General features: G+C 39.6%; 1 non-coding gene across 1 annotated transcript; it reads left to right on the forward strand.

Annotated features, from left to right (window-relative positions):
• The first annotated feature begins 10709 nt into the window (after positions 1 to 10709).
• On the forward strand, positions 10710 to 10816 carry LOC115513143. The gene has a single exon (XR_003968569.1). It is a non-coding gene; the product is annotated as a U6 spliceosomal RNA (small nuclear RNA).
• The last annotated feature ends 282 nt before the right edge of the window (positions 10817 to 11098 follow it).

Below are 11098 nucleotides of genomic sequence, written 5' to 3' on the forward strand. Positions count from 1 at the left end.
AATCCTGTGGGGAATAGATGCCTAAAATATGACCCTCAGCCTGTTTCCAGAGAGCTTTCTCATATCTGCTACCATATTTGAACACATGTTTCTGAGGTCTAAATTATGTCCCAGTCTCAGTCCTGGGGCTGACTTTTGGTCAACCACTGAAATTAAAAAGCAAGCAAGCTTGACCCTATATTAACAATAGAAAATACAGAGATCTTTAGGCACTATGATTTTCAGACCTTCTTAAAAACTCATTCAAATTCTGTGCCTAGTTCTTAAGGAAAACTTAAATAGAGACCTAAGGAGACATTACCAAAAAATTAAGGAATGAGAATGGGTCATTTATTTTTATATTCAGGAATACCATTTTCTCATACTCTCATAAGAAAAATCAGCAGTACTTTTCAAGTGTTTAAAGAGCCCAGCTAGGAATAGGGTTGAGAGTAGGAGTAAAGAGAAAATGCAGGCAGATGACAGACAATCATTAACAAAAGGATTCAGACCTTCCTACTCCCCCTGTACTTTATGAGCCACAGCCCCACCTTGAGCTAGAAAGATGATATTTAGATTTCTGCTAATAGACATGCTTGAATATTTACTCAAAACACACACTCAGGCTCTAGACAAGTACAGGAAAATATAGGAATTTTTTTAAAAACTCATGTGCTTAGAGTATTTTTGATGACTTCTCTTTTAGCATTAAATGGTGTGTGTTCTTCATGATTCAGGTAAGTTTGTGTTTCCACGTAGCTTGACATCACATGGGTGAATCAGCAGAAAACCAGCATCTTCAACACATTTTCTATTTACTGACAATCATTGCAGATAGAGCTGTCCTTTATACAACTATAAAAGCTTTCCTCTCCCGTCCTAGGACAAAACATTTTAGGGGAAGAAGAGAATCTTGGCAGAATCTTGGTGTTCAAAATAAGGGTAATGACTTTCAGGTTTAACCCATTATGGGGTGAGAAGCATTCTATCCAAAGGACCAATGATTTGACCCACAGTCAGATTTGCCAACTGAGTAGAATTCATTTAGGGAAACTAACCCTGGAAGGGGATTCAGGTCATGGCTCCTCCACTCAATAGCTTTGTGATGTCACTGTTTCTCTAAGCCTCAAGTTTTCTCATTTCTAAAATAAAAATAGTATTAGTGGCTACTTCACAAGGTTGTGAGGAATTAATGAACTAGGCTATAGCAGAGTGCCCAGCAGCCTATATAAACACCCAGTGAATGTTACTGGTGGTGTTACTATTACGATTCATCATTTGATGCCGAACAATGCACGTATGGCCCCCTGACTAGCTTCTCACTAGAAAAAGATACTTCTGCCCATGGGTCCTGTCCCTTTTGGCAGTTCAACTGCATTCTCTGGGTGAACAGGATGTTGGCACGTCTATAGCTACCGTATAATTGAATCCATGGTATGTAAATATGTCTATAATTAGACTCTAGTGTTTTTAAGAAATAAGTTCTCAAGCCACAATTTGTACATTTCTTTTAAAAATGTGATGACTGGGGCACCTGAGTGGCTCAGTCAATTAAGCATCTGACTTCAGCTCAGGTCATGATCTCACCATGAGTTTAAGCCCCTGACAGCTCAGAACCTGGAGTTTGCTTCTCTCTCGGCCCCTCCCCTGCTCATTCTCTGTCTCTCTCTCTCAAAAATAAACAAACATAAAAAAATTTTCTTTAAAAATCTGATAATTTGCACAGATATTTACATATTTAAATAGACTCTAGACTAATTCCTGAAAGAAACCACAACTTTTTAAAGAAAAGCTTATTTCCTTCCTAAGGCTGTTTATTAAGTATTTAGAAAATAAGATTAATTTGAAAGGTATTTTCATCTCTTGGTCACTTAGTTGAATACTTATACTTTCCACACTAGTTAAATTAAACTTAGATTTTAAAGTAAAAACAATTCTCTGCCTTTAACAACACCATTTAAAGTGCAAATTACATTGCAGATAAAAAGAATTGAAATTTTTATAGTTTAAAAATAAGTGGAATTCCAGAGTCAATATCATATAAATAGGTGTCCATCTGGCCAACCTCGTGATTGCCAAATCCCTTCTTTCAATTGTTCGTGTTTAACAAGAATTTAAACAGCTCCCTCTTGTGGCCTAAGAAGCCATCGGCAATCCAGAGTTTGGTCAGCTTCTTAACCTGTCATTTTATTCGCTGCACATTTACTTACTAAATTATATATTGTCTATCTGCTATAGTGGTGGAGAAGGAGAGCATAAACAGGGGGCTGGGATGAGTGTTGTTGCCTATAGATGTGATTCATATGGATGTAGTCAGCTTTAAAGTTTCAGACTGGAACTCTGGCTTAGTGTTCATGCTGCTTCTAATTTAAGGGCTATATTTCTCTAAAATGAAAGGTTGAGCTTTGGCCAAGCAGCTCATTAAGCAAATGGTTGCCTACATTGACTTGTTGTGGTACAATGTGCTCAGAAATCCCGATACCAAATTTATCTATTTTCAGATAAAGAAGTCTCAGATCAAAGGGTGTGAATGAAAAGTCCCTCTTCATACATTTTCTGGTAAACTTTGTCATACTCCCTGAAACTCCATTTTAACTAGTTGTTCATTCCAAAAATATTTGGGGGCTGCCATTACGTACTGGGCACTGTGCTAGACACTGCAGATACGAAACCAAAACAGACTTGCCCCCATAAATGCCCACAGCCTCGTTGGGAAGAGAAGCGTTAAGCAATCATACGGTAATATGTCGGATGTGGCAACCACTGTCAGTGAAAATGACAAGGAGACTCAATGGAACCAGGTACATCAGGGAAGGCAGCCTCTCTGAGAAATGACTGAGTAGAAATTGGCCAGATTAAGGAAGGGTGGGAAACTATTTCAAGTAGGAAAAGATAACATCCCCCCCTCTGCCCCAAATAGCATACATCAAAGTTGAGAACAGGGAAGTGTTTTACTTTTGAGGAACTGGACACACATAATGGGGCTGGAGAAAGTGGCAGGAGAGGGTAGAGGGGCAGTATTAGGCAGAAGCCAGTCCTGCAGGGCCTCGCAGACTACATACTTACGGGCTTTGAGCGTTATCCCCACTGGGATACACACTGGGAATCCATGAAATGTTTCAAGTTTCAAGTCCATGACTAACATGACACGCTACAATCTGCTTTTTTTTTTTGGGGGGGGGGGTCCTACTGGCTGCATGTGTAGACAGGATTGGAGGGAAGCAAGAGAGGAAGTGAGGATACTCATCAAAATACAGCTGTCGCAGTCCAGCAAGTACTGTTGGCTAGAGCCTGGGTGGGGTCTGAGGAGATGGCTGGAGGGAGAAAGATTTTAGAAATATACTGGAAGATTACATTGACCAGCATTTGCTAATGAAACAGAAGCTAGAGGTAGGGGAAAAGAAGGCTTAAAAACGACCCCCAACATGGCAAAGACAGTGAAAAATCTACACCTATATGCAAAACTCTGGGTGAATCTCACAAATGCTGCTGAATTAAAGAGTCAGAGAAACAGCCAAACAGAAAAATACCTATCTGCAGCTTCCGCCACCTCCTCTCTCTGAAGCTGCTGGGTGCCCTGCCAGGTCCTATTTTGTGTCATTTTACGACCCTAAGGTTGTCTGCCTTCCAAAGTCACACCAAGAGAACTGACATGGAAAAACCAAAGCCTAAGGTTTGAATAGAAAGAAACAACTAACCAATAAAGACATTTATGTTTAGCACATTGGATGTTCAAGAAACAGCTTAAGCCCTGAGCAGGACACAAATGGGACATGTCTTTTTGAACATTATCTTCAATATAACATAATCTGTAGACCATAATTGTGGTCTACAAATGAAGGGAAGTGAAAAGAGAATTCATATGTTTTTCTGTATAGATAGAAATGCTTAGTGTGAAGAGAGAATGAAAGCCCCCTATGCCAAACGAAACCATGAGAAATATTACTTTGAATTTCCTGCTTATTTTATGCCCATTGTATCACAAATTGTTCAGCTGCTGGGATTGAAATCAAAATAGATTTTCTGGCCCCAAAGCAGAAAGCTTCTAGTCAGGAAAACAAACACCAGCCTTCTAAATTGTCTGAGAGCTGGAATTAGTTTGAATGAGGAGCCTAAGTCTTTCAGCTGAGGAAAACATATTTGAATGTGGGAGATCATCTAAGGACATTACATGAGGATTTCCCTAACAGTATCTGACAAGAAGAGGGGAGAAAATAAAACTTCCGGTTGAAACAGAAAACAAAATATGAAGAGAACAAGGAGCTGAGTATGCAGTTTGGTGGCTTAACTTGGTAATTCATTTCAAACTCAGATTGGAGGAAAGTGTTTAAGCAAAATTGTTTCATTGTCCTGACAATTCCCACACTGAATCATACATCGTTATCACCTCAATTCTATAAAGAAGAAAAATTACCTTTGTTAGGAGAGGAAAGAAATGTTCTTCCATCTGCTTTAGATGGGGCATTAAACTGACCATTTTTAGATGTTAGTATATGTCTCATTCTTCATATTGGTCTTGAAGAGAGAAAGAAAGAAAGAAAGAAAGAAAGAAAGAAAGAAAGAAAGAAAGAAAGAAAGAGAAAGAAAGAGAAAGAGATGGACAAAGGAAGGAAGGAAGGAAGGAAGGAAGGAAGGAAGGAAAGAAAGAAAGAAAGAAAGAAAGAAAGACAGACAGACAGACAGACCAAGACCGTAAATCCTCAAAGAGAAGATAGGAAGATTTCACAAGTCAGAGAGAGACTAACCATATCACGACCCCATTTTACTTATAACATTGAACATTGCAAGCTTGAATCTCTTGTGCACTTGCCAGTTTTAAGCAGAATTCTGGGAAAGCAGATCTGAGGTGAAGTGGACACTGTGATGAGCCTGCCTGATGCCCCTTCAGGACTGCAGTCCCCAGGCCCCCAACTGCTGGGAGAGCTGGTGGCTCACTGATCTCATTTGAGTCCCTCTCTGCAGATCACTCTCAACTGAGAAAAGTCAGCTCACTCAAGGTCATACTCTCTTCCTGGGGCAGCCTGCTCCCAGTGACCAGTCAGTATGGCATCTAAAAGTCCAACCTCGGGGCACCTGGGTGGCTCAGTCAGTTAAGCACCTGACTTCAGCTTAGGTCACGATCTCACAGCTTGTGGGTTCAAGCCCCACATCAGGCTCTGTCCTGACACCTCGGAGCCTGGATCCTGCTTTGGATTCTATGTCTCCCTCTCTCTCTACCCCTCCCTGCTCGCACTCTGTCTCTGTCTCTCTCTCAAAAATAAATAAATATTAAAAAACTAAAAATAAAAAAAAATAATAAAAGTCCAACCTCTACCCCTGAAATCTAGAAAAATTCAAAACAGCTTTGGTTCAATAAATTTCAAATAAATAAATAAATAAATAAAAATAAAAAACAAAATAAACAGAAAAAAAAAAAACAAAAAAAAGAGGTTAGAGTGGGAGAGAGCCAAAGCATAAGAGACTCTTAAAAACTGAGAAAAAACTGAGGGCTGATGGGGAGTGGGAGGGAGGGTGGGTGATGGGTATTGAGGAGGGCATCTTTTGGGATGAGCACTGGGTGTTGTATGGAAACCAATTTGACAATAAATTTCAAAACAAAAATAAATAAAAATTAAAAATTTAAAAATTTAAAAATTAAAAAAATAAAATAAAAAACAAAACAGCTTTGGTTTCAGTGCTCCCTCCGGGGTCAACTGAGACTTTTGTCAAGATTCCATTACAGTTCAGCTTCTTCCTTTGCACAATCCTGCTACCCTTCCTTCTCATCTACAGGTGTAAATCTTGAGAGTACTCCCTGATCAACTTTCTACCTGCTGAACTCAAAGTTGACTAACCAGGGAACACAACTGTGACACTGGAATTACGAAACTGGTGTTTTTTTTATTTGTTTGCTTGTTTTCTTACTAAGGAGTAAGGAATAGGAGGTTCTTAAGCCTGACTCCTAATCATCTTTCCTCTTTCCTTTCTTTGGAGAATTCAAAGGATGGGGATTACAAGAAGTTCCACTTAGGGAAACATTCAAAATCAACTTCACTTGATTGCAAACCAAGGCAATTCTCAGTCTATAAATTAATCTCCACAAAAACAACGAATTGAGTTATATAATACTGCCCTCCTTCTGGAAATCTTCTTGTCCTCTGGCCACTAAGACATGTAAGTTTCTGCCTCCCCTTCTACCACTATGACCAATCCCATGTGCCTTTTATTCTCATTTATTAATGAATAGTAAATTACCCAGAGGTATTCAAAAATCAGTGAAAACATTAATTGTGATAGATATTAAAATGTCTCCTTTTTCAACATTTCCACAATGGTAACAATAAAAGAATATCTGAATAAAGCATTCACTTAGTTAACAACTATATATTGAACACTTTCTGTGTACCATAGATGGTTTAGAATTTTGGAAACAAAAATGAGTAAGAGATATCCCTGCCCTTAAGAAAGTTAACATCTAGTTAGAGAGTCTCAACCCTATCAAACCCAACACCTCTTTTTTTAAATTTTTTTAATGTTTATTTATTTTTGAGAGACAGGGAGAGAGCAGGAGAGTGACAGAGAGAGAGAGAGAGAGAGAGAGCAAGCAAGAGAGAGAGAGAGAAAGAGAATCCCAAGCAGGCTCCACTCTATAAGTGCAAAGCCCAACATGGGGCTTGATCTCACAAACTATGAGATCATGACCTGAGCCGAAGTCTGATGGTCAACCCACTAAGCCACCCAGGCACCCCATCCAACACCTCTTTTTTAAAACAAATATTTTATAATACCACCATTATGATATTGATATAAAATTTCATAGGTAACTTACCTACAAATTAATATAATGCCCTAATTATAATATAAATTATAAAATATAATTGTAATTTATTTTACAATGACAAAATATAAACAAAAAGAAAGCAAACTGTAATTTTTTAAAGTCTTTTTTTTAATGTTTATTTCTTTTTGAGAGAGAGAGAAAGACAGAGTGAGAGCAAGGGAGGGGCAGAGAGAGAGGGAGAGACAGAATCTGAAGTAGGCTCCAGGCTCCAAGCCGACAGCACAAAGCTCAACATGTGGCTTGAACTCATCAACTGCAAGATCATGACCTGAGACAAGTCAGACACTTAACCGACTGAGCCACCCAGGTGTGCCGCAAGTTGTAATTTTTAAAATGTAATTTGATACACAGCTGCTACAAAAATAATCAGATGCTATGCCTTACATAGTAGCACCCTCAATCATTGTGACAACCAAAAACTTCCAAAAAATTTCTAAAATGCTACCAGGAGCTGTCCTGCCTTCATTGAAAATTACTAGTTTAGGGGCGCCTGGGTGGTGCAGTCGGTTAAGCGTCCGACTTCAGCCAGGTCACGATCTCGCGGTCCGTGGGTTCAAGCCCCGCGTCGGGCTCTGGGCTGATGGCTCAGAGCCTGGAGCCTGTTTCCGATTCTGTGTCTCCCTCTCTCTCTGCCCCTCCCCCGTTCATGCTCTGTCTCTCTCTGTCCCAAAAATAAATAAAAAACGTTGAAAAAAAATTAAAAAAAAAAAGAAAAAGAAAATTACTAGTTTAATCATTTAAGAGAACAAAATAATTTCTATGTATTTGAAAGATGGCATCTAATTCTAATATTTCAAAAATAATGCACGGACCTTATGTATCTTTATTCTAAATAGAACAAGACTAGACAGGCACAACATTTTCAAGTAATACCATGTTATGAGCTGAATGTGTCCCTGAAAAATTCAAATGTTGAAGCCCTAACTCCTGTACCTTAGATTGTGACTGTATTTGGAGACAGTGCCTCTAAAAAGATAATTAAGTTACAGCGAGGTCATAATGGTGGGCCATAATCCAATATAACTAGCGTCCTTATAAGAAAAGAAGATCATGGGAGGCCTGGGTGGCTCAGTTGGTTGTGTCTGACTTTGGCTCAGGTCATGATCTCATGGTTCATGAGTTTGAGCCCCTTAATCAGGCTCTCTGCTGTCAGTGTAGAGCCCCCTTTGGATCCTCCCCTCCCCCCCACCCCTCTTTCTCTCTCTCAAAAATAAGTAAACATTAAAAATTTTTTAATGTTTATTTCTGAGACAGAGAGAGACAGAGCATGAATGGGAGAGGGGTAGAGAGAGAGAGGGAGACACAGAATCTGAAGCAGGCTCCAGGCTCTGACCTGTTAGCACAGAGCCCAATGTGGGGCTCGAACTCACAAACTGTGAGATCATGACCTGAGCTGAAGTCAGACGCTTAACCGACTGAACCACCCAGGCACCCAAAAAATAAGTAACCATTATAAAAAAGAAGAAGAGAAGATCATGACACAGAAAACACAGGCAAGACAACCATATGAGGAAATAGTGAGAAGGCAGCCAAATGCAAGCCAACAAGAGAGGCCTCAGGAGAAACTAACACTGTGGGCACCTGATCTTGGACTTGCAGCCTCCAAAACAGTGAGAAAATAAATTTCGTTTAAGTCACTCAGTTTGTGGTATTTTATTATGGCAGACAGAAACTAAAACACACCCCCAGATGGGAGTTGAGAGGTATCAACAGGCCTAGATCTCCTGCCCAGAACTGGTAAAAGTCAGAAGGAAAAAGAAAAGGATTGAGAGGGAGCACTTGCACAGAAGTAGAAGAGTAGGAGGGCTGAATAGCTTTTGTGTTTAAGGAATTGCATGGCCTGCTCATTTCATTTAACATTGTGTTCAACATTTGGAAAGAAAGGCATAATCCTCATGGAGAAGCCTATTAACAATAATTTCTGTGTCAAAACAGTAAAAGAGAGCAATTGTGAGAAAAATCCAATTCTCAATTGCATTTTCAAAACGTAGTGTATGTAAAAATACACAAGGGAAATTATGCAAGTTAAATGTCTAATATTTGCATGGTTAGCAAAACTTTGCTCCAACGAAATGGGGACACAAAGAGGTACACTTATTGTATAAATTAATAAGGATCCATCTGTAGAAACTTGTTTCTCATTTCTGCATTCTGTTCCACCACATGTTCATTTTATGCATCAGTCTGATGTTATTCAGCCCCATTAGACTGCCATTGCATTCTGTGTATTTTCACCATCACTGCTGACTCACAATAGATCTGAGTTTCACAATGCAAAGGGTGTTTCTTACAACCAACTTTCCTATAAATCCTCACTCCTTCTTTCAATATTATCGACATGGCAGCAGTATCTTCTCTAGTGTGGAAAAAGTCCACATCAGCCACATTCTGACGGCAGGTGTGGAGAAGTAAGGGAAATAGAGGAGGCTAAGCCCTTCTTACAGCAGAAATAGCATATGAGCAAGAGGAATATAAATGCTACCTGAACTGAAAGGAGAAAATGTTTGCTTGGTTGCACTCTTTTTTTTTCCTTTGCTGCACCTTTTTTTTTTCCAGAAGCAATTAAATGTTTATTAAGCCTTTATATGTTCTGGACTCTGCTAAATACTGAAGAAATAACTATGAAGTGTAAAAAGACTCTTGCTTCCAAGAAATGATCATCTATCTGGAAAGAGAATACTAGAATGTATGAAGCAATTGTTTAGAGAGCAATTACATGCTAAACTCTTAAGACACTGATCACAGATCTTGCCTGACTAGGACAGCAAAGACAAGATCAATCCTCAAGCACCAACAGCCAGTTCATTCATTCAACAAGGAACACATGACAGATGCATACCCAGGCTCATGTTCACACCAGCTTTATGTTTACCTGGCACTGAGATGAAACCTGCTAAGTAAATTATATCATCAGCAAGCACAGAGGTATCAATCATTGCTCCAATGATTATCTTGGCTTTGCTAACAATATTTGCGTCAGCATTTCCAATAACACTATTAATTGAGTAATATTAAAGATGGAGGGCAAGGGGCGCCTGGGTGGCTCTGTCAGTTAAGCAACTAACTTCGGCTCAGGCACAGTTCGTGAGTTTGAGCCCCACGTCCGGCTCTGTGCTGACAGCTCAGAACCCGGAACCTGCTTGGGATTCTGTGTCTCCTTCTCTCTCTGCCCCTCCTCTGCTCATGCTCTGTCTCTCTCTCCTTCAAAAATAAATAAACATTAAAAAAAAATTTTAAAGATGGAGGGCAAGGATGGTAAATTTGAGGCAGCATCCACAAGAATGAGCTCGAAACCCTGAGTAGAGGCAGTAAGTAAATACCTTCTCAGCCTGTTTTCCAGTTCCCATAGGCAGAACTAATAATACGTTTAAATCCCAGATATTGTGGAAACAACCATGTGGTTTAGGTAGCAGGTAAAGATAAAATATCAAGAGATCACATTTGATAGAAAAAAAAATGCTATTTTCATATGACACTTCACCTGAACCATTAAAAAGAAGACAATTTTCTAATCAATTTTTCCTTGTAATTAAAAAAAAAGGTAAGATAGCAAGAAAAGATGTAAAAGTCTTCAAGACACTCTTCCTGAGAATCAGTGTATTTGGTGAGATCTCTTTTATTTGTGTAACTGGAGTTTCCCAAGACTTTGCCAGCTTTTGCGTACAGGACTTTCGCCACCTGAAAGTGCCCCTTATTGGATCTCTGAGAGCATTAGGGCTTGACTTCTGTGTGCACAAACAGGCCTCTCCAGTTCTTCCTTTCAACTGCCCTCACCAGCACTGGTTGCCTTACCAAAAAGGACATTGGTGCTGGTCCCTCCATGAAAGCTGTACTGTCTCCTGATGTTCCCAAAGGAAACCCTGAAGGTTCTAAAGCCCAGGGTTGTCACTGAATCAAAAATCATGTTTGGGTGCTCACTTCAGCAGCACATATACTAAAACTGGAATGATACAGAGAAGATTAGCAGGGCCCCTGTGCAAGGATCACATGCAAATTCGTGAGGCATACCATTAAAAAAAAAAAAAGAATCATGTTTGGTATGTTCCTCAAAGTGTCAGGCAAAGAGTTCTTTTTCCCTCTCTGGGGTACATTTTTTTGATTGGAAATAAACACAGTGCTGCCAGAGTCCCTGGGTCTCCCAGAATCCCTCCTGCAGTCCCTCTCCCTACCTGGCTCAGAAAGGAGTCCACTGCGGGGGACTAAAGAAACATAATAATATTATTAGCTGGCACTTACAAAGGACATAATGTGTCATGCACCACTTGAAGTCTTTTATGCAGCTTAACTCTGAACACCCCT

The sequence above is a fragment of the Lynx canadensis genome, chromosome B1 (assembly GCF_007474595.2).
Source record: "Lynx canadensis isolate LIC74 chromosome B1, mLynCan4.pri.v2, whole genome shotgun sequence".
Taxonomy (NCBI): Eukaryota; Metazoa; Chordata; class Mammalia; order Carnivora; family Felidae; genus Lynx; species Lynx canadensis.